This window comes from Phyllobates terribilis, unplaced genomic scaffold (genome assembly GCF_046119375.1).
Source record: "Phyllobates terribilis strain yellow unplaced genomic scaffold, ASM4611937v1 Scaffold_1__5_contigs__length_1240528914, whole genome shotgun sequence".
In the NCBI taxonomy this organism is placed as follows: domain Eukaryota; kingdom Metazoa; phylum Chordata; class Amphibia; order Anura; family Dendrobatidae; genus Phyllobates; species Phyllobates terribilis.
Window position 1 is genome coordinate 137,567,966 of NW_027362761.1, and position 24,123 is coordinate 137,592,088.

A 24,123-nucleotide genomic window follows, 5' to 3' on the forward strand; every position below is an offset into this window, starting at 1 on the left:
CCGACATCCCAGTGTGGTTTCGCAGTTCCAAGGGTCAAATCGCTGGACTATCCAGTTTTGGGCCTTTGGTATCTAAAAAAAAAGCAGTTTGAGTCTGTCGCTCACTGTTCAGCCGCAAATATCTCTATTTAAAGAAGTGTGGTATACCACAGTAAACAATAACTGTGGTTTTGCCATCCCACGGTAAAAAAAATCTCTATTATTCAGGTTTTGGTAGTTTTTTCCGTAAAGAAAAACAGTATTGTCTCCTGACTGTTGTGACACAAAAATATATCTGTTGAAAATAGTCTTGTGTAGGCCCGACATCCCAGTGTGGTTTCGCAGTTCCATGGGTCAAATCGCTGTACTATCCAGTTTTGGGCCTTTGGTATCTAAAAATAAAGCAGTTTGAGTGTGTCGCTCACTGTTCAGCAGCAAATATCTCTATTTAAAAAAGTGTGGTATACCCCAGTAAACAATAACTGTGGTTTTGCCATCCCAGGGTAAAAAATCTCTATTATTCAGGTTTTGGTAGTTTTTTCCGTAAAGAAAAACAGTAGTGTCTCCTGACTGTTGTGACACAAAAATATATCTGTTGAAAATAGTCTTGTGCAGGCCCGACATCCCAATGTGGTTTCGTAGTTCCACGGGTCAAATCGCTGTACTATTCAGTTTTGGGACTTTGGTATCTAAAAAAAAAGCTGTATGAGTGTGTCGCTCACTGTTCAGCCGCAAATATCTCTATTTAAAAAAGTGTGATATACCCCAGTAAACAATAACTGTGGTTTTGCCATCCCACGGTAAATAATCTCTATTATTCAGGTTTTGGTAGTTTTTTCCGTAAAGAAAAACAGTAGTGTCTCCTGACTGTTGTGACACAAAAATATATCTGTTGAAAATAGTCTTGTGTAGGCCCAACATCCCAGTGTGGTTTCGCAGTTCCAAGGGTCAAATCGCTGTACTATCCAATTTTGGGCCTTTGGTATTTAAAAAAAAAGCAGTTTAAGTGTGTCGCTCACTGTTCAGCCGCAAATATCTCTATTTAAAAAAGTGTGGTATACCCCAGTAAACAATAACTGTGGTTTAGCCATCCCACGGTAAAAAATCTCTATTATTCAGGTTTTGGTAGTTTTTTCCGTAAAGAAAAACAGTAGTGTCTCCTGACTGTTGTGACACAAAAATATATCTGTTGAAAATAGTCTTGTGTAGGCCCGACATCCCAGTGTGGTTTCACACTTCCACGGGTCAAATCGCTGTACTATCCAGTTTTGGGCCTTTGGTATCTAAAAAAAAAGCAGTATGAGTGTGTCGCTCACTGTTCAGCCGCAAATATCTCTATTTAAAAAAGTGTGGTATACCCCAGTAAACAATAACTGTGGTTTTGCCATCCCACGGTAAATAATCTCTATTATTCAGGTTTTGGTAGTTTTTTCCGTAAAGAAAAACAGTAGTGTCTCCTGACTGTTGTGACGCAAAAATATATCTGTTGAACATAGTCTTGTGTAGGCCCGACATCCCAGTGTGGTTTCGCAGTTCCATGGGTCAAATCGCTGTACTATCCAGTTTTGGGCCTTTGGTATCTAAAAATAAAGCAGTTTGAGTGTGTCGCTCACTGTTCAGCCGCAAATATCTCTATTTAAAAAAGTGTGGTATACCCCAGTAAACAATAACTGTGGTTTTGCCATCCCACGGTAAAAAATCTCTATTATTCAGCTTTTGGTAGTTTTTTCCGTAAAGAAAAACAGTAGTGTCTCCTGACTGTTGTGACACAAAAATATATCTGTTGAACATAGTCTTGTGTAGGCCCGACATCCCAGTGTGGTTTCGCAGTTCCAAGGGTCAAATCGCTGGACTATCCAGTTTTGGGCCTTTGGTATCTAAAAAAAAAGCAGTTTGAGTCTGTCGCTCACTGTTCAGCCGCAAATATCTCTATTTAAAGGAGTGTGGTATACCCCAGTAAACAATAACTGTGGTTTTGCCATCCCACGGTAAAAAATCTCTATTATTCAGGTTTTGGTAGTTTTTTCCGTTAAGAAAAACAGTATTGTCTCCTGACTGTTGTGACACAAAAATATATTTGTTGAAAATAGTCTTGTGTAGGCCCGACATCCCAGTGTGGTTTCGCAGTTCCATGGGTCAAATCGCTGTACTATCCAGTTTTGGGCCTTTGGTATCTAAAAATAAAGCAGTTTGAGTGTGTCGCTCACTGTTCAGCCGCAAATATCTCTATTTAAAAAAGTGTGGTATGCCCCAGTAAACAATAACTGTGGTTTTGCCATCCCACGGTAAAAAATCTCTATTATTCAGGTTTTGGTAGTTTTTTCCGTAAAGAAAAACAGTAGTGTCTCCTGACTGTTGTGACACAAAAATATATCTGTTGAAAATAGTCTTGTGTAGGCCCAACATCCCAGTGTGGTTTCGCAGTTCCACGGGTCAAATAGCTGTACTATCCAGTTTTGGGCCTTTGGTATTTAAAAAAAAAGCAGTTTGAGTGTGTCGCGTACTGTTCAGCCGCAAATATCACTATTTAAAAAAGTGTGGTATACCCCAGTAAACAATAACTGTGGTTTTGCCATCCCACGGTAAAAAATCTCTATTATTCAGGTTTTGGTAGTTTTTTCCGTAAAGAAATACAGTAGAGTCTCCTGACTGTTGTGACACAAAAATATATCTGTTGAAAATAGTCTTGTGTAGGCCCGACATCCCAGTGTGGTTTCGCAGTTCCAAGGATCAAATCGCTGGACTATCCAGTTTTGGGCCTTTGGTATCTAAAAAAAAAGCAGTTTGAGTCTGTCGCTCACTGTTCAGCCGCAAATATCTCTATTTAAAGAAGTGTGGTATACCCCAGTAAACAATAACTGTGGTTTTGCCATCCCACGGTAAAAAATCTCTATTATTCAGGTTTTGGCAGTTTTTTCCGTAAAGAAAAACAGTATTGTCTCCTGACTGTTGTGACACAAAAATATATCTGTTGAAAATAATCTTGTGTAGGCCCGACATCCCAGTGTGGTTTCGCAGTTCCATGGGTCAAATCGCTGTACTATCCAGTTTTGGGCCTTTGGTATCTAAAAATAAAGCAGTTTGAGTGTGTCGCTCACTGTTCAGCCGCAAATATCTCTATTTAAAAAAGTGTGGTATACCCCAGTAAACAATAACTGTGGTTTTGCCATCCCACGGTAAAAAATCTCTATTATTCAGCTTTTGGTAGTTTTTTCTGTAAAGAAAAACAGTAGTGTCTCCTGACTGTTGTGACACAAAAATATATCTGTTGAACATAGTCTTGTGTAGGCCCGACATCCCAGTGTGGTTTTGCAGTTCCACGGGTCAAATAGCTGTACTATCCAGTTTTGGGCCTTTGGTATTTAAAAAAAAAGCAGTTTGAGTGTGTCGCGCACTGTTCAGCCGCAAATATCTCTATTTAAAAAAGTGTGGTATACCCCAGTAAACAATAACTGTGGTTTTTCCATCCCACGGTAAAAAATCTCTATTATTCAGGTTTTGGTAGTTTTTTCCGTAAAGAAAAACAGTAGAGTCTCCTGACTGTTGTGACACAAAAATATATCTGTTGAAAATAGTCTTGTGTAGGCCCGACATCCCAGTGTGGTTTCGCAGTTCCAAGGGTCAAATCGCTGTACTATCCAGTTTTGGGCCTTTGGTATCTAAAAAAAAAGCAGTTTGAGTCTGTCGCTCACTGTTCAGCCGCAAATATCTCTATTTAAAGAAGTGTGGTATACCCCAGTAAACAATAACTGTGGTTTTGCCATCCCACGGTAAAAAATCTCTATTATTCAGGTTTTGGTAGTTTTTTCCGTAAAGAAAAACAGTAGAGTCTCCTGACTATTGTGACACAAAAATATATCTGTTGAAAATAGTCTTGTGTAGGCCCGACATCCCAGTGTGGTTTCGCAGTTCCAAGGGTCAAATCGCTGGACTATCCAGTTTTGGGCCTTTGGTATCTAAAAAAAAGCAGTTTGAGTCTGTCGCTCACTGTTCAGCCGGAAATATCTCTATTTAAAGAAGTGTGGTATACCCCAGTAAACAATAACTGTGGTTTTGCCATCCCACGGTAAAAAATCTCTATTATTCAGGTTTTGGTAGTTTTTTCCGTAAAGAAAAACAGCATTGTCTCTAGACTGTTGTGACACAAAAATATATCTGTTGAACATAGTCTTGTGTAGGCCCAACCTCCCAGTGTGGTTTCGCAGTTCCACGGGTCAAATAGCTGTACTATCCAGTTTTGGGCCTTTGGTATTTAAAAAAAAAGCAGTTTGAGTGTGTCGCGCACTGTTCAGCCGCAAATATCACTATTTAAAAAAGTGTGGTATACCCCAGTAAACAATAACTGTGGTTTTGCCATCCCACGGTAAAAAATCTCTATTATTCAGGTTTTGGTAGTTTTTTCCGTAAAGAAATACAGTAGAGTCTCCTGACTGTTGTGACACAAAAATATATCTGTTGAAAATAGTCTTGTGTAGGCCCGACATCCCAGTGTGGTTTCGCAGTTCCAAGGGTCAAATCGCTGGACTATCCAGTTTTGGGCCTTTGGTATCTAAAAATAAAGCAGTTTGAGTGTGTCGCTCACTGTTCAGCCGCAAATATCTCTATTTAAAAAAGTGTGGTATACCCCAGTAAACAATAACTGTGGTTTTGCCATCCCACGGTAAAAAATCTCTATTATTCAGCTTTTGGTAGTTTTTTCTGTAAAGAAAAACAGTAGTGTCTCCTGACTGTTGTGACACAAAAATATATCTGTTGAACATAGTCTTGTGTAGGCCCGACATCCCAGTGTGGTTTTGCAGTTCCACGGGTCAAACAGCTGTACTATCCAGTTTTGGGCCTTTGGTATTTAAAAAAAAAGCAGTTTGAGTGTGTCGCGCACTGTTCAGCCGCAAATATCTCTATTTAAAAAAGTGTGGTATACCCCAGTAAACAATAACTGTGGTTTTTCCATCCCACGGTAAAAAATCTCTATTATTCAGGTTTTGGTAGTTTTTTCCGTAAAGAAAAACAGTAGAGTCTCCTGACTGTTGTGACACAAAAATATATCTGTTGAAAATAGTCTTGTGTAGGCCCGACATCCCAGTGTGGTTTCGCAGTTCCAAGGGTCAAATCACTGTACTATCCAGTTTTGGGCCTTTGGTATCTAAAAAAAAAGCAGTTTGAGTCTGTCGCTCACTGTTCAGCCGCAAATATCTCTATTTAAAGAAGTGTGGTATACCCCAGTAAACAATAACTGTGGTTTTGCCATCCCACGGTAAAAAATCTCTATTATTCAGGTTTGGTAGTTTTTTCCGTAAAGAAAAACAGTATTGTCTCCTGACTGTTGTGACACAAAAATATATTTGTTGAAAATAGTCTTGTGTAGGCCCGACATCCCAGTGTGGTTTCGCAGTTCCATTGTTCAAATCGCTGTACTATCCAGTTTTGGGCCTTTGGTATTTAAAAAAAAAGCAGTTTGAGTGTGTCGCGCACTGTTCAGCCGCAAATATCTCTATTTAAAAAAGTGTGGTATACCCCAGTAAACAATAACTGTGGTTTTTCCATCCCACGGTAAAAAATCTCTATTATTCAGGTTTTGGTAGTTTTTTCCGTAAAGAAAAACAGTAGAGTCTCCTGACTGTTGTGACACAAAAATATATCTGTTGAAAATAGTCTTGTGTAGGCCCGACATCCCAGTGTGGTTTCGCAGTTCCAAGGGTCAAATCACTGTACTATCCAGTTTTGGGCCTTTGGTATCTAAAAAAAAAGCAGTTTGAGTCTGTCGCTCACTGTTCAGCCGCAAATATCTCTATTTAAAGAAGTGTGGTATACCCCAGTAAACAATAACTGTGGTTTTGCCATCCCACGGTAAAAAATCTCTATTATTCAGGTTTTGGCAGTTTTTTCCGTAAAGAAAAACAGTATTGTCTCCTGACTGTTGTGACACAAAAATATATCTGTTGAAAATAATCTTGTGTAGGCCCGACATCCCAGTGTGGTTTCGCAGTTCCATGGGTCAAATCGCTGTACTATCCAGTTTTGGGCCTTTGGTATCTAAAAATAAAGCAGTTTGAGTGTGTCGCTCACTGTTCAGCCGCAAATATCTCTATTTAAAAAAGTGTGGTATACCCCAGTAAACAATAACTGTGGTTTTGCCATCCCACGGTAAAAAATCTCTATTATTCAGCTTTTGGTAGTTTTTTCTGTAAAGAAAAACAGTAGTGTCTCCTGACTGTTGTGACACAAAAATATATCTGTTGAACATAGTCTTGTGTAGGCCCGACATCCCAGTGTGGTTTTGCAGTTCCACGGGTCAAATAGCTGTACTATCCAGTTTTGGGCCTTTGGTATTTAAAAAAAAAGCAGTTTGAGTGTGTCGCGCACTGTTCAGCCGCAAATATCTCTATTTAAAAAAGTGTGGTATACCCCAGTAAACAATAACTGTGGTTTTTCCATCCCACGGTAAAAAATCTCTATTATTCAGGTTTTGGTAGTTTTTTCCGTAAAGAAAAACAGTAGAGTCTCCTGACTGTTGTGACACAAAAATATATCTGTTGAAAATAGTCTTGTGTAGGCCCGACATCCCAGTGTGGTTTCGCAGTTCCAAGGGTCAAATCGCTGTACTATCCAGTTTTGGGCCTTTGGTATCTAAAAAAAAAGCAGTTTGAGTCTGTCGCTCACTGTTCAGCCGCAAATATCTCTATTTAAAGAAGTGTGGTATACCCCAGTAAACAATAACTGTGGTTTTGCCATCCCACGGTAAAAAATCTCTATTATTCAGGTTTTGGTAGTTTTTTCCGTAAAGAAAAACAGTAGAGTCTCCTGACTATTGTGACACAAAAATATATCTGTTGAAAATAGTCTTGTGTAGGCCCGACATCCCAGTGTGGTTTCGCAGTTCCACGGGTCAAATAGCTGTACTATCCAGTTTTGGGCCTTTGGTATTTAAAAAAAAAGCAGTTTGAGTGTGTCGCGCACTGTTCAGCCGCAAATATCACTATTTAAAAAAGTGTGGTATACCCCAGTAAACAATAACTGTGGTTTTGCCATCCCACGGTAAAAAATCTCTATTATTCAGGTTTTGGTAGTTTTTTCCGTAAAGAAATACAGTAGAGTCTCCTGACTGTTGTGACACAAAAATATATCTGTTGAAAATAGTCTTGTGTAGGCCCGACATCCCAGTGTGGTTTCGCAGTTCCAAGGGTCAAATCGCTGGACTATCCAGTTTTGGGCCTTTGGTATCTAAAAATAAAGCAGTTTGAGTGTGTCGCTCACTGTTCAGCCGCAAATATCTCTATTTAAAAAAGTGTGGTATACCCCAGTAAACAATAACTGTGGTTTTGCCATCCCACGGTAAAAAATCTCTATTATTCAGCTTTTGGTAGTTTTTTCTGTAAAGAAAAACAGTAGTGTCTCCTGACTGTTGTGACACAAAAATATATCTGTTGAACATAGTCTTGTGTAGGCCCGACATCCCAGTGTGGTTTTGCAGTTCCACGGGTCAAATAGCTGTACTATCCAGTTTTGGGCCTTTGGTATTTAAAAAAAAAGCAGTTTGAGTGTGTCGCGCACTGTTCAGCCGCAAATATCTCTATTTAAAAAAGTGTGGTATACCCCAGTAAACAATAACTGTGGTTTTTCCATCCCACGGTAAAAAATCTCTATTATTCAGGTTTTGGTAGTTTTTTCCGTAAAGAAAAACAGTAGAGTCTCCTGACTGTTGTGACACAAAAATATATCTGTTGAAAATAGTCTTGTGTAGGCCCGACATCCCAGTGTGGTTTCGCAGTTCCAAGGGTCAAATCACTGTACTATCCAGTTTTGGGCCTTTGGTATCTAAAAAAAAAGCAGTTTGAGTCTGTCGCTCACTGTTCAGCCGCAAATATCTCTATTTAAAGAAGTGTGGTATACCCCAGTAAACAATAACTGTGGTTTTGCCATCCCACGGTAAAAAATCTCTATTATTCAGGTTTTGGCAGTTTTTTCCGTAAAGAAAAACAGTATTGTCTCCTGACTGTTGTGACACAAAAATATATCTGTTGAAAATAATCTTGTGTAGGCCCGACATCCCAGTGTGGTTTCGCAGTTCCATGGGTCAAATCGCTGTACTATCCAGTTTTGGGCCTTTGGTATCTAAAAATAAAGCAGTTTGAGTGTGTCGCTCACTGTTCAGCCGCAAATATCTCTATTTAAAAAAGTGTGGTATACCCCAGTAAACAATAACTGTGGTTTTGCCATCCCACGGTAAAAAATCTCTATTATTCAGCTTTTGGTAGTTTTTTCTGTAAAGAAAAACAGTAGTGTCTCCTGACTGTTGTGACACAAAAATATATCTGTTGAACATAGTCTTGTGTAGGCCCGACATCCCAGTGTGGTTTTGCAGTTCCACGGGTCAAATAGCTGTACTATCCAGTTTTGGGCCTTTGGTATTTAAAAAAAAAGCAGTTTGAGTGTGTCGCGCACTGTTCAGCCGCAAATATCTCTATTTAAAAAAGTGTGGTATACCCCAGTAAACAATAACTGTGGTTTTTCCATCCCACGGTAAAAAATCTCTATTATTCAGGTTTTGGTAGTTTTTTCCGTAAAGAAAAACAGTAGAGTCTCCTGACTGTTGTGACACAAAAATATATCTGTTGAAAATAGTCTTGTGTAGGCCCGACATCCCAGTGTGGTTTCGCAGTTCCAAGGGTCAAATCGCTGTACTATCCAGTTTTGGGCCTTTGGTATCTAAAAAAAAAGCAGTTTGAGTCTGTCGCTCACTGTTCAGCCGCAAATATCTCTATTTAAAGAAGTGTGGTATACCCCAGTAAACAATAACTGTGGTTTTGCCATCCCACGGTAAAAAATCTCTATTATTCAGGTTTTGGTAGTTTTTTCCGTAAAGAAAAACAGTAGAGTCTCCTGACTATTGTGACACAAAAATATATCTGTTGAAAATAGTCTTGTGTAGGCCCGACATCCCAGTGTGGTTTCGCAGTTCCACGGGTCAAATAGCTGTACTATCCAGTTTTGGGCCTTTGGTATTTAAAAAAAAAGCAGTTTGAGTGTGTCGCGCACTGTTCAGCCGCAAATATCACTATTTAAAAAAGTGTGGTATACCCCAGTAAACAATAACTGTGGTTTTGCCATCCCACGGTAAAAAATCTCTATTATTCAGGTTTTGGTAGTTTTTTCCGTAAAGAAATACAGTAGAGTCTCCTGACTGTTGTGACACAAAAATATATCTGTTGAAAATAGTCTTGTGTAGGCCCGACATCCCAGTGTGGTTTCGCAGTTCCAAGGGTCAAATCGCTGGACTATCCAGTTTTGGGCCTTTGGTATCTAAAAATAAAGCAGTTTGAGTGTGTCGCTCACTGTTCAGCCGCAAATATCTCTATTTAAAAAAGTGTGGTATACCCCAGTAAACAATAACTGTGGTTTTGCCATCCCACGGTAAAAAATCTCTATTATTCAGCTTTTGGTAGTTTTTTCTGTAAAGAAAAACAGTAGTGTCTCCTGACTGTTGTGACACAAAAATATATCTGTTGAACATAGTCTTGTGTAGGCCCGACATCCCAGTGTGGTTTTGCAGTTCCACGGGTCAAATAGCTGTACTATCCAGTTTTGGGCCTTTGGTATTTAAAAAAAAAGCAGTTTGAGTGTGTCGCGCACTGTTCAGCCGCAAATATCTCTATTTAAAAAAGTGTGGTATACCCCAGTAAACAATAACTGTGGTTTTTCCATCCCACGGTAAAAAATCTCTATTATTCAGGTTTTGGTAGTTTTTTCCGTAAAGAAAAACAGTAGAGTCTCCTGACTGTTGTGACACAAAAATATATCTGTTGAAAATAGTCTTGTGTAGGCCCGACATCCCAGTGTGGTTTCGCAGTTCCAAGGGTCAAATCACTGTACTATCCAGTTTTGGGCCTTTGGTATCTAAAAAAAAAGCAGTTTGAGTCTGTCGCTCACTGTTCAGCCGCAAATATCTCTATTTAAAGAAGTGTGGTATACCCCAGTAAACAATAACTGTGGTTTTGCCATCCCACGGTAAAAAATCTCTATTATTCAGGTTTGGTAGTTTTTTCCGTAAAGAAAAACAGTATTGTCTCCTGACTGTTGTGACACAAAAATATATTTGTTGAAAATAGTCTTGTGTAGGCCCGACATCCCAGTGTGGTTTCGCAGTTCCATTGTTCAAATCGCTGTACTATCCAGTTTTGGGCCTTTGGTATTTAAAAAAAAAGCAGTTTGAGTGTGTCGCGCACTGTTCAGCCGCAAATATCTCTATTTAAAAAAGTGTGGTATACCCCAGTAAACAATAACTGTGGTTTTTCCATCCCACGGTAAAAAATCTCTATTATTCAGGTTTTGGTAGTTTTTTCCGTAAAGAAAAACAGTAGAGTCTCCTGACTGTTGTGACACAAAAATATATCTGTTGAAAATAGTCTTGTGTAGGCCCGACATCCCAGTGTGGTTTCGCAGTTCCAAGGGTCAAATCACTGTACTATCCAGTTTTGGGCCTTTGGTATCTAAAAAAAAAGCAGTTTGAGTCTGTCGCTCACTGTTCAGCCGCAAATATCTCTATTTAAAGAAGTGTGGTATACCCCAGTAAACAATAACTGTGGTTTTGCCATCCCACGGTAAAAAATCTCTATTATTCAGGTTTGGTAGTTTTTTCCGTAAAGAAAAACAGTATTGTCTCCTGACTGTTGTGACACAAAAATATATTTGTTGAAAATAGTCTTGTGTAGGCCCGACATCCCAGTGTGGTTTCGCAGTTCCATTGTTCAAATCGCTGTACTATCCAGTTTTGGGCCTTTGGTATCTAAAAATAAAGCAGTTTGAGTGTGTCGCGCACTGTTCAGCTGCAAATATCACTATTTAAAAAATTGTGGTATACCCCAGTAAACAATAACTGTGGTTTTGCCATCCCACGGTAAAAAATCTCTATTATTCAGGTTTTGGTAGTTTTTTCCGTAAAGAAAAACAGTAGAGTCTCCTGACTATTGTGACACAAAAATATATCTGTTGAAAATAGTCTTGTGTAGGCCCGACATCCCAGTGTGGTTTCGCAGTTCCAAGGGTCAAATCGCTGGACTATCCAGTTTTGGGCCTTTGGTATCTAAAAAAAAGCAGTTTGAGTCTGTCGCTCACTGTTCAGCCGGAAATATCTCTATTTAAAGAAGTGTGGTATACCCCAGTAAACAATAACTGTGGTTTTGCCATCCCACGGTAAAAAATCTCTATTATTCAGGTTTTGGTAGTTTTTTCCGTAAAGAAAAACAGTATTGTCTCCTGACTGTTGTGACACAAAAATATATCTGTTGAAAATAGTCTTGTGTAGGCCCGACATCCCAGTGTGGTTTCGCAGTTCCATGGGTCAAATCGCTGTACTATCCAGTTTTGGGCCTTTGGTATCTAAAAATAAAGCAGTTTGAGTGTGTCGCTCACTGTTCAGCTGCAAATATCTCTATTTAAAAAAGTGTGGTATACCCCAGTAAACAATAACTGTGGTTTTGCCATCCCACGGTAAAAAATCTCTATTATTCAGGTTTTGGTAGTTTTTTCCGTAAAGAAAAACAGTAGTGTCTCCTGACTGTTGTGACACAAAAATATATCTGTTGAAAATAGTCTTGTGCAGGCCCGACATCCCAGTGTGGTTTCGCAGTTCCACGGGTCAAATCGCTGTACTATCCAGTTTTGGGACTTTGGTATCTAAAAAAAAAGCTGTATGAGTGTGTCGCTCACTGTTCAGCCGCAAATATCTCTATTTAAAAAAGTGTGGTATACCCCAGTAAAAAATAAATGTGGTTTTTCCATCCCACGGTAAAAAATCTCTATTATTCAGGTTTTGGTAGTTTTTTCCGTAAAGAAAAACAGTAGAGTCTCCTGACTGTTGTGACACAAAAATATATCTGTTGAAAATAGTCTTGTGTAGGCCCGACATCCCAGTGTGGTTTCGCAGTTCCAAGGGTCAAATCACTGTACTATCCAGTTTTGGGCCTTTGGTATCTAAAAAAAAAGCAGTTTGAGTCTGTCGCTCACTGTTCAGCCGCAAATATCTCTATTTAAAGAAGTGTGGTATACCCCAGTAAACAATAACTGTGGTTTTGCCATCCCACGGTAAAAAATCTCTATTATTCAGGTTTGGTAGTTTTTTCCGTAAAGAAAAACAGTATTGTCTCCTGACTGTTGTGACACAAAAATATATTTGTTGAAAATAGTCTTGTGTAGGCCCGACATCCCAGTGTGGTTTCGCAGTTCCATTGTTCAAATCGCTGTACTATCCAGTTTTGGGCCTTTGGTATCTAAAAATAAAGCAGTTTGAGTGTGTCGCGCACTGTTCAGCTGCAAATATCACTATTTAAAAAATTGTGGTATACCCCAGTAAACAATAACTGTGGTTTTGCCATCCCACGGTAAAAAATCTCTATTATTCAGGTTTTGGTAGTTTTTTCCGTAAAGAAAAACAGTAGAGTCTCCTGACTATTGTGACACAAAAATATATCTGTTGAAAATAGTCTTGTGTAGGCCCGACATCCCAGTGTGGTTTCGCAGTTCCAAGGGTCAAATCGCTGGACTATCCAGTTTTGGGCCTTTGGTATCTAAAAAAAAGCAGTTTGAGTCTGTCGCTCACTGTTCAGCCGGAAATATCTCTATTTAAAGAAGTGTGGTATACCCCAGTAAACAATAACTGTGGTTTTGCCATCCCACGGTAAAAAATCTCTATTATTCAGGTTTTGGTAGTTTTTTCCGTAAAGAAAAACAGTATTGTCTCCTGACTGTTGTGACACAAAAATATATCTGTTGAAAATAGTCTTGTGTAGGCCCGACATCCCAGTGTGGTTTCGCAGTTCCATGGGTCAAATCGCTGTACTATCCAGTTTTGGGCCTTTGGTATCTAAAAATAAAGCAGTTTGAGTGTGTCGCTCACTGTTCAGCTGCAAATATCTCTATTTAAAAAAGTGTGGTATACCCCAGTAAACAATAACTGTGGTTTTGCCATCCCACGGTAAAAAATCTCTATTATTCAGGTTTTGGTAGTTTTTTCCGTAAAGAAAAACAGTAGTGTCTCCTGACTGTTGTGACACAAAAATATATCTGTTGAAAATAGTCTTGTGCAGGCCCGACATCCCAGTGTGGTTTCGCAGTTCCACGGGTCAAATCGCTGTACTATCCAGTTTTGGGACTTTGGTATCTAAAAAAAAAGCTGTATGAGTGTGTCGCTCACTGTTCAGCCGCAAATATCTCTATTTAAAAAAGTGTGGTATACCCCAGTAAAAAATAAATGTGGTTTTGCCATCCCACGGTAAATAATCGCTATTATTCAGGTTTTGGTAGTTTTTTCCATAAAGAAAAACAGTAGTGTCTCCTGACAGTTGTGACGCAAAAATGTATCTGTTGAAAATAGTCTTGTGTAGGCCTGACATCCCAGTGTGGTTTCGCAGTTCCAAGGGTCAAATCGCTGTACTATCCAGTTTTGGGCCTTTGGTATCTAAGAAAAAAGCAGTATGAGTGTGTCGCTCACTGTTCAGCCGCAAATATCTCTATTTAAAAAAGTGTGGTATACCCCAGTAAACAATAACTGTGGTTTTGCCATCCCACGGTAAATAATCTCTATTATTCAGGTTTTGGTAGTTTTTCCGTAAAGAAAAATAGTAGTGTCTCCTGACTGTTGTGACACAAAAATATATCTGTTGAAAATAGTCTTGTGTAGGCCCGACATCCCAGTGTGGTTTCCCAGTACCAATTGTCAAATCGCTGTACTATCCAGTTTTGGGCCTTTGGTATTTAAAAAAAAAAAGCAGTTTAAGTGTGTCGCTCACTGTTCAGCCGCAAATATCTCTATTTAAAAAATTGTGGTATACCCCAGTAAACAATAACTGTGGTTTTGCCATCCCACGGTAAAAAATCTCTATTATTCAGGTTTTGGTAGTTTTTTCCGTAAAGAAAAACAGTAGTGTCTCCTGACTGTTGTGACACAAAAATATATCTGTTGAAAATAGTCTTGTGCAGGCCCGACATCCCAGTGTGGTTTCGCAGTTCCACGGGTCAAATCGCTGTACTATCCAGTTTTGGGACTTTGGTATCTAAAAAAAAAGCTGTATGAGTGTGTCACTCACTGTTCAGCCGCAAATATCTCTATCTAAAAAAGTGTGGTATACCCCAGTAAACAATAACTGTGGTTTTGCCATCCCACGGTAAATAATCGCTATTATTCAAGTTTTGGTAGTTTTTTCCATAAAGAAAAACAGTAGTGTCTCCTGACAGTTGTGGCGCAAAAATGTATCTGTTGAAAATAGTCTTGTGTAGGCCCGACATCCCAGTGTGGTTTCGCAGTTCCAAGGATCAAATCGCTGGACTATCCAGTTTAGGGCCTTTGGTATCTAAAAAAAAAGCAGTTTGAGTCTGTCGCTCACTGTTCAGCCGCAAATATCTCTATTTAAAGAAGTGTGGTATACCCCAGTAAACAATAACTGTGGTTTTGCCATCCCACGGTAAAAAATCTCTATTATTCAGGTTTTGGTAGTTTTTTCCGTAAAGAAAAACAGTATTGTCTCCTGACTGTTGTGACACAAAAATATATCTGTTGAAAATAGTCTTGTGTAGGCCCGACATCCCAGTGTGGTTTCGCAGTTCCATGGGTCAAATCGCTGTACTATCCAGTTTTGGGCCTTTGGTATCTAAAAATAAAGCAGTTTGAGTGTGTCGCGCACTGTTCAGCCGCAAATATCTCTATTTAAAAAAGTGTGGTATACCCCAGTAAACAATAACTGTGGTTTTTCCATCCCACGGTAAAAAATCTCTATTATTCAGGTTTTGGTAGTTTTTTCCGTAAAGAAAAACAGTAGAGTCTCCTGACTGTTGTGACACAAAAATATATCTGTTGAAAATAGTCTTGTGTAGGCCCGACATCCCAGTGTGGTTTCGCAGTTCCAAGGGTCAAATCACTGTACTATCCAGTTTTGGGCCTTTGGTATCTAAAAAAAAAGCAGTTTGAGTCTGTCGCTCACTGTTCAGCCGCAAATATCTCTATTTAAAGAAGTGTGGTATACCCCAGTAAACAATAACTGTGGTTTTGCCATCCCACGGTAAAAAATCTCTATTATTCAGGTTTTGGCAGTTTTTTCCGTAAAGAAAAACAGTATTGTCTCCTGACTGTTGTGACACAAAAATATATCTGTTGAAAATAATCTTGTGTAGGCCCGACATCCCAGTGTGGTTTCGCAGTTCCATGGGTCAAATCGCTGTACTATCCAGTTTTGGGCCTTTGGTATCTAAAAATAAAGCAGTTTGAGTGTGTCGCTCACTGTTCAGCCGCAAATATCTCTATTTAAAAAAGTGTGGTATACCCCAGTAAACAATAACTGTGGTTTTGCCATCCCACGGTAAAAAATCTCTATTATTCAGCTTTTGGTAGTTTTTTCTGTAAAGAAAAACAGTAGTGTCTCCTGACTGTTGTGACACAAAAATATATCTGTTGAACATAGTCTTGTGTAGGCCCGACATCCCAGTGTGGTTTTGCAGTTCCACGGGTCAAATAGCTGTACTATCCAGTTTTGGGCCTTTGGTATTTAAAAAAAAAGCAGTTTGAGTGTGTCGCGCACTGTTCAGCCGCAAATATCTCTATTTAAAAAAGTGTGGTATACCCCAGTAAACAATAACTGTGGTTTTTCCATCCCACGGTAAAAAATCTCTATTATTCAGGTTTTGGTAGTTTTTTCCGTAAAGAAAAACAGTAGAGTCTCCTGACTGTTGTGACACAAAAATATATCTGTTGAAAATAGTCTTGTGTAGGCCCGACATCCCAGTGTGGTTTCGCAGTTCCAAGGGTCAAATCGCTGTACTATCCAGTTTTGGGCCTTTGGTATCTAAAAAAAAAGCAGTTTGAGTCTGTCGCTCACTGTTCAGCCGCAAATATCTCTATTTAAAGAAGTGTGGTATACCCCAGTAAACAATAACTGTGGTTTTGCCATCCCACGGTAAAAAATCTCTATTATTCAGGTTTTGGTAGTTTTTTCCGTAAAGAAAAACAGTAGAGTCTCCTGACTATTGTGACACAAAAATATATCTGTTGAAAATAGTCTTGTGTAGGCCCGACATCCCAGTGTGGTTTCGCAGTTCCACGGGTCAAATAGCTGTACTATCCAGTTTTGGGCCTTTGGTATTTAAAAAAAAAGCAGTTTGAGTGTGTCGCGCACTGTTCAGCCGCAAATATCACTATTTAAAAAAGTGTGGTATACCCCAGTAAACAATAACTGTGGTTTTGCCATCCCACGGTAAAAAATCTCTATTATTCAGGTTTTGGTAGTTTTTTCCGTAAAGAAATACAGTAGAGTCTCCTGACTGTTGTGACACAAAAATATATCTGTTGAAAATAGTCTTGTGTAGGCCCGACATCCCAGTGTGGTTTCGCAGTTCCAAGGGTCAAATCGCTGGACTATCCAGTTTTGGGCCTTTGGTATCTAAAAATAAAGCAGTTTGAGTGTGTCGCTCACTGTTCAGCCGCAAATATCTCTATTTAAAAAAGTGTGGTATACCCCAGTAAACAATAACTGTGGTTTTGCCATCCCACGGTAAAAAATCTCTATTATTCAGCTTTTGGTAGTTTTTTCTGTAAAGAAAAACAGTAGTGTCTCCTGACTGTTGTGACACAAAAATATATCTGTTGAACATAGTCTTGTGTAGGCCCGACATCCCAGTGTGGTTTTGCAGTTCCACGGGTCAAATAGCTGTACTATCCAGTTTTGGGCCTTTGGTATTTAAAAAAAAAGCAGTTTGAGTGTGTCGCGCACTGTTCAGCCGCAAATATCTCTATTTAAAAAAGTGTGGTATACCCCAGTAAACAATAACTGTGGTTTTTCCATCCCACGGTAAAAAATCTCTATTATTCAGGTTTTGGTAGTTTTTTCCGTAAAGAAAAACAGTAGAGTCTCCTGACTGTTGTGACACAAAAATATATCTGTTGAAAATAGTCTTGTGTAGGCCCGACATCCCAGTGTGGTTTCGCAGTTCCAAGGGTCAAATCACTGTACTATCCAGTTTTGGGCCTTTGGTATCTAAAAAAAAAGCAGTTTGAGTCTGTCGCTCACTGTTCAGCCGCAAATATCTCTATTTAAAGAAGTGTGGTATACCCCAGTAAACAATAACTGTGGTTTTGCCATCCCACGGTAAAAAATCTCTATTATTCAGGTTTGGTAGTTTTTTCCGTAAAGAAAAACAGTATTGTCTCCTGACTGTTGTGACACAAAAATATATTTGTTGAAAATAGTCTTGTGTAGGCCCGACATCCCAGTGTGGTTTCGCAGTTCCATTGTTCAAATCGCTGTACTATCCAGTTTTGGGCCTTTGGTATTTAAAAAAAAAGCAGTTTGAGTGTGTCGCGCACTGTTCAGCCGCAAATATCTCTATTTAAAAAAGTGTGGTATACCCCAGTAAACAATAACTGTGGTTTTTCCATCCCACGGTAAAAAATCTCTATTATTCAGGTTTTGGTAGTTTTTTCCGTAAAGAAAAACAGTAGAGTCTCCTGACTGTTGTGACACAAAAATATATCTGTTGAAAATAGTCTTGTGTAGGCCCGACATCCCAGTGTGGTTTCGCAGTTCCAAGGGTCAAATCACTGTACTATCCAGTTTTGGGCCTTTGGTATCTAAAAAAAAAGCAGTTTGAGTCTGTCGCTCACTGTTCAGCCGCAAATATCTCTATTTAAAGAAGTGTGGTATACCCCAGTAAACAATAACTGTGGTTTTGCCATCCCACGGTAAAAAATCTCTATTATTCAGGTTTGGTAGTTTTTTCCGTAAAGAAAAACAGTATTGTCTCCTGACTGTTGTGACACAAAAATATATTTGTTGAAAATAGTCTTGTGTAGGCCCGACATCCCAGTGTGGTTTCGCAGTTCCATTGTTCAAATCGCTGTACTATCCAGTTTTGGGCCTTTGGTATCTAAAAATAAAGCAGTTTGAGTGTGTCGCGCACTGTTCAGCTGCAAATATCACTATTTAAAAAATTGTGGTATACCCCAGTAAACAATAACTGTGGTTTTGCCATCCCACGGTAAAAAATCTCTATTATTCAGGTTTTGGTAGTTTTTTCCGTAAAGAAAAACAGTAGAGTCTCCTGACTATTGTGACACAAAAATATATCTGTTGAAAATAGTCTTGTGTAGGCCCGACATCCCAGTGTGGTTTCGCAGTTCCAAGGGTCAAATCGCTGGACTATCCAGTTTTGGGCCTTTGGTATCTAAAAAAAAGCAGTTTGAGTCTGTCGCTCACTGTTCAGCCGGAAATATCTCTATTTAAAGAAGTGTGGTATACCCCAGTAAACAATAACTGTGGTTTTGCCATCCCACGGTAAAAAATCTCTATTATTCAGGTTTTGGTAGTTTTTTCCGTAAAGAAAAACAGTATTGTCTCCTGACTGTTGTGACACAAAAATATATCTGTTGAAAATAGTCTTGTGTAGGCCCGACATCCCAGTGTGGTTTCGCAGTTCCATGGGTCAAATCGCTGTACTATCCAGTTTTGGGCCTTTGGTATCTAAAAATAAAGCAGTTTGAGTGTGTCGCTCACTGTTCAGCTGCAAATATCTCTATTTAAAAAAGTGTGGTATACCCCAGTAAACAATAACTGTGGTTTTGCCATCCCACGGTAAAAAATCTCTATTATTCAGGTTTTGGTAGTTTTTTCCGTAAAGAAAAACAGTAGTGTCTCCTGACTGTTGTGACACAAAAATATATCTGTTGAAAATAGTCTTGTGCAGGCCCGACATCCCAGTGTGGTTTCGCAGTTCCACGGGTCAAATCGCTGTACTATCCAGTTTTGGGACTTTGGTATCTAAAAAAAAAGCTGTATGAGTGTGTCGCTCACTGTTCAGCCGCAAATATCTCTATTTAAAAAAGTGTGGTATACCCCAGTAAAAAATAAATGTGGTTTTTCCATCCCACGGTAAAAAATCTCTATTATTCAGGTTTTGGTAGTTTTTTCCGTAAAGAAAAACAGTAGAGTCTCCTGACTGTTGTGACACAAAAATATATCTGTTGAAAATAGTCTTGTGTAGGCCCGACATCCCAGTGTGGTTTCGCAGTTCCAAGGGTCAAATCACTGTACTATCCAGTTTTGGGCCTTTGGTATCTAAAAAAAAAGCAGTTTGAGTCTGTCGCTCACTGTTCAGCCGCAAATATCTCTATTTAAAGAAGTGTGGTATACCCCAGTAAACAATAACTGTGGTTTTGCCATCCCACGGTAAAAAATCTCTATTATTCAGGTTTGGTAGTTTTTTCCGTAAAGAAAAACAGTATTGTCTCCTGACTGTTGTGACACAAAAATATATTTGTTGAAAATAGTCTTGTGTAGGCCCGACATCCCAGTGTGGTTTCGCAGTTCCATTGTTCAAATCGCTGTACTATCCAGTTTTGGGCCTTTGGTATCTAAAAATAAAGCAGTTTGAGTGTGTCGCGCACTGTTCAGCTGCAAATATCACTATTTAAAAAATTGTGGTATACCCCAGTAAACAATAACTGTGGTTTTGCCATCCCACGGTAAAAAATCTCTATTATTCAGGTTTTGGTAGTTTTTTCCGTAAAGAAAAACAGTAGAGTCTCCTGACTATTGTGACACAAAAATATATCTGTTGAAAATAGTCTTGTGTAGGCCCGACATCCCAGTGTGGTTTCGCAGTTCCAAGGGTCAAATCGCTGGACTATCCAGTTTTGGGCCTTTGGTATCTAAAAAAAAGCAGTTTGAGTCTGTCGCTCACTGTTCAGCCGGAAATATCTCTATTTAAAGAAGTGTGGTATACCCCAGTAAACAATAACTGTGGTTTTGCCATCCCACGGTAAAAAATCTCTATTATTCAGGTTTTGGTAGTTTTTTCCGTAAAGAAAAACAGTATTGTCTCCTGACTGTTGTGACACAAAAATATATCTGTTGAAAATAGTCTTGTGTAGGCCCGACATCCCAGTGTGGTTTCGCAGTTCCATGGGTCAAATCGCTGTACTATCCAGTTTTGGGCCTTTGGTATCTAAAAATAAAGCAGTTTGAGTGTGTCGCTCACTGTTCAGCTGCAAATATCTCTATTTAAAAAAGTGTGGTATACCCCAGTAAACAATAACTGTGGTTTTGCCATCCCACGGTAAAAAATCTCTATTATTCAGGTTTTGGTAGTTTTTTCCGTAAAGAAAAACAGTAGTGTCTCCTGACTGTTGTGACACAAAAATATATCTGTTGAAAATAGTCTTGTGCAGGCCCGACATCCCAGTGTGGTTTCGCAGTTCCACGGGTCAAATCGCTGTACTATCCAGTTTTGGGACTTTGGTATCTAAAAAAAAAGCTGTATGAGTGTGTCGCTCACTGTTCAGCCGCAAATATCTCTATTTAAAAAAGTGTGGTATACCCCAGTAAAAAATAAATGTGGTTTTGCCATCCCACGGTAAATAATCGCTATTATTCAGGTTTTGGTAGTTTTTTCCATAAAGAAAAACAGTAGTGTCTCCTGACAGTTGTGACGCAAAAATGTATCTGTTGAAAATAGTCTTGTGTAGGCCTGACATCCCAGTGTGGTTTCGCAGTTCCAAGGGTCAAATCGCTGTACTATCCAGTTTTGGGCCTTTGGTATCTAAGAAAAAAGCAGTATGAGTGTGTCGCTCACTGTTCAGCCGCAAATATCTCTATTTAAAAAAGTGTGGTATACCCCAGTAAACAATAACTGTGGTTTTGCCATCCCACGGTAAATAATCTCTATTATTCAGGTTTTGGTAGTTTTTCCGTAAAGAAAAATAGTAGTGTCTCCTGACTGTTGTGACACAAAAATATATCTGTTGAAAATAGTCTTGTGTAGGCCCGACATCCCAGTGTGGTTTCCCAGTACCAATTGTCAAATCGCTGTACTATCCAGTTTTGGGCCTTTGGTATTTAAAAAAAAAAAGCAGTTTAAGTGTGTCGCTCACTGTTCAGCCGCAAATATCTCTATTTAAAAAATTGTGGTATACCCCAGTAAACAATAACTGTGGTTTTGCCATCCCACGGTAAAAAATCTCTATTATTCAGGTTTTGGTAGTTTTTTCCGTAAAGAAAAACAGTAGTGTCTCCTGACTGTTGTGACACAAAAATATATCTGTTGAAAATAGTCTTGTGCAGGCCCGACATCCCAGTGTGGTTTCGCAGTTCCACGGGTCAAATCGCTGTACTATCCAGTTTTGGGACTTTGGTATCTAAAAAAAAAGCTGTATGAGTGTGTCACTCACTGTTCAGCCGCAAATATCTCTATCTAAAAAAGTGTGGTATACCCCAGTAAACAATAACTGTGGTTTTGCCATCCCACGGTAAATAATCGCTATTATTCAAGTTTTGGTAGTTTTTTCCATAAAGAAAAACAGTAGTGTCTCCTGACAGTTGTGGCGCAAAAATGTATCTGTTGAAAATAGTCTTGTGTAGGCCCGACATCCCAGTGTGGTTTCGCAGTTCCAAGGATCAAATCGCTGGACTATCCAGTTTTGGGCCTTTGGTATCTAAAAAAAAAGCAGTTTGAGTCTGTCGCTCACTGTTCAGCCGCAAATATCTCTATTTAAAGAAGTGTGGTATACCCCAGTAAACAATAACTGTGGTTTTGCCATCCCACGGTAAAAAATCTCTATTATTCAGGTTTTGGTAGTTTTTTCCGTAAAGAAAAACAGTATTGTCTCCTGACTGTTGTGACACAAAAATATATCTGTTGAAAATAGTCTTGTGTAGGCCCGACATCCCAGTGTGGTTTCGCAGTTCCATGGGTCAAATCACTGTACTATCCAGTTTTGGGCCTTTGGTATCTAAAAATAAAGCAGTTTGAGTGTGTCGCTCACTGTTCAGCCGCAAATATCTCTATTTAAAAAAGTGTGGTATACCCCAGTAAACAATAACTGTGGTTTTGCCATCCCACGGTAAAAAATCTCTATTATTCAGCTTTTGGTAGTTTTTTCTGTAAAGAAAAACAGTAGTGTCTCCTGACTGTTGTGACACAAAAATATATCTGTTGAACATAGTCTTGTGTAGGCCCGACATCCCAGTGTGGTTTTGCAGTTCCACGGGTCAAATAGCTGTACTATCCAGTTTTGGGCCTTTGGTATTTAAAAAAAAAGCAGTTTGAGTGTGTCGCGCACTGTTCAGCCGCAAATATCTCTATTTAAAAAAGTGTGGTATACCCCAGTAAACAATAACTGTGGTTTTTCCATCCCACGGTAAAAAATCTCTATTATTCAGGTTTTGGTAGTTTTTTCCGTAAAGAAAAACAGTAGAATCTCCTGACTGTTGTGACACAAAAATATATCTGTTGAAAATAGTCTTGTGTAGGCCCGACATCCCAGTGTGGTTTCGCAGTTCCAAGGGTCAAATCGCTGTACTATCCAGTTTTGGGCCTTTGGTATCTAAAAAAAAAGCAGTTTGAGTCTGTCGCTCACTGTTCAGCCGCAAATATCTCTATTTAAAGAAGTGTGGTATACCCCAGTAAACAATAACTGTGGTTTTGCCATCCCACGGTAAAAAATCTCTATTATTCAGGTTTTGGTAGTTTTTTCCGTAAAGAAAAACAGTATTGTCTCCTGACTGTTGTGACACAAAAATATATTTGTTGAAAATAGTCTTGTGTAGGCCCGACATCCCAGTGTGGTTTCGCAGTTCCATGGGTCAAATCGCTGTACTATCCAGTTTTGGGCCTTTGGTATCTAAAAATAAAGCAGTTTGAGTGTGTCGCGCACTGTTCAGCCGCAAATATCACTATTTAAAAAAGTGTGGTATACCCCAGTAAACAATAACTGTGGTTTTGCCATCCCACGGTAAAAAATCTCTATTATTCAGGTTTTGGTAGTTTTTTCCGTAAAGAAAAACAGTAGAGTCTCCTGACTATTGTGACACAAAAATATATCTGTTGAAAATAGTCTTGTGTTGGCCCGACATCCCAGTGTGGTTTCGCAGTTCCAAGGGTCAAATCGCTGGACTATCCAGTTTTGGGCCTTTGGTATCTAAAAAAAAGCAGTTTGAGTCTGTCGCTCACTGTTCAGCCGGAAATATCTCTATTTAAAGAAGTGTGGTATACCCCAGTAAACAATAACTGTGGTTTTGCCATCCCACGGTAAAAAATCTCTATTATTCAGGTTTTGGTAGTTTTTTCCGTAAAGAAAAACAGTATTGTCTCTAGACTGTTGTGACACAAAAATATATCTGTTGAACATAGTCTTGTGTAGGCCCGACCTCCCAGTGTGGTTTCGCAGTTCCACGGGTCAAATAGCTGTACTATCCAGTTTTGGGCCTTTGGTATTTAAAAAAAAAGCAGTTTGAGTGTGTCGCGCACTGTTCAGCCGCAAATATCACTATTTAAAAAAGTGTGGTATACCCCAGTAAACAATAACTGTGGTTTTGCCATCCCACGGTAAAAAATCTCTATTATTCAGGTTTTGGTAGTTTTTTCCGTAAAGAAATACAGTAGAGTCTCCTGACTGTTGTGACACAAAAATATATCTGTTGAAAATAGTCTTGTGTAGGCCCGACATCCCAGTGTGGTTTCGCAGTTCCAAGGATCAAATCGCTGGACTATCCAGTTTTGGGCCTTTGGTATCTAAAAAAAAAGCAGTTTGAGTCTGTCGCTCACTGTTCAGCCGCAAATATCTCTATTTAAAGAAGTGTGGTATACCCCAGTAAACAATAACTGTGGTTTTGCCATCCCACGGTAAAAAATCTCTATTATTCAGGTTTTGGTAGTTTTTTCCGTAAAGAAAAACAGTATTGTCTCCTGACTGTTGTGACACAAAAATATATCTGTTGAAAATAGTCTTGTGTAGGCCCGACATCCCAGTGTGGTTTCGCAGTTCCATGGGTCAAATCGCTGTACTATCCAGTTTTGGGCCTTTGGTATCTAAAAATAAAGCAGTTTGAGTGTGTCGCTCACTGTTCAGCCGCAAATATCTCTATTTAAAAAAGTGTGGTATACCCCAGTAAACAATAACTGTGGTTTTGCCATCCCACGGTAAAAAATCTCTATTATTCAGCTTTTGGTAGTTTTTTCTGAAAAGAAAAACAGTAGTGTCTCCTGACTGTTGTGACACAAAAATATATCTGTTGAACATAGTCTTGTGTAGGCCCGACATCCCAGTGTGGTTTTGCAGTTCCACGGGTCAAATAGCTGTACTATCCAGTTTTGGGCCTTTGGTATTTA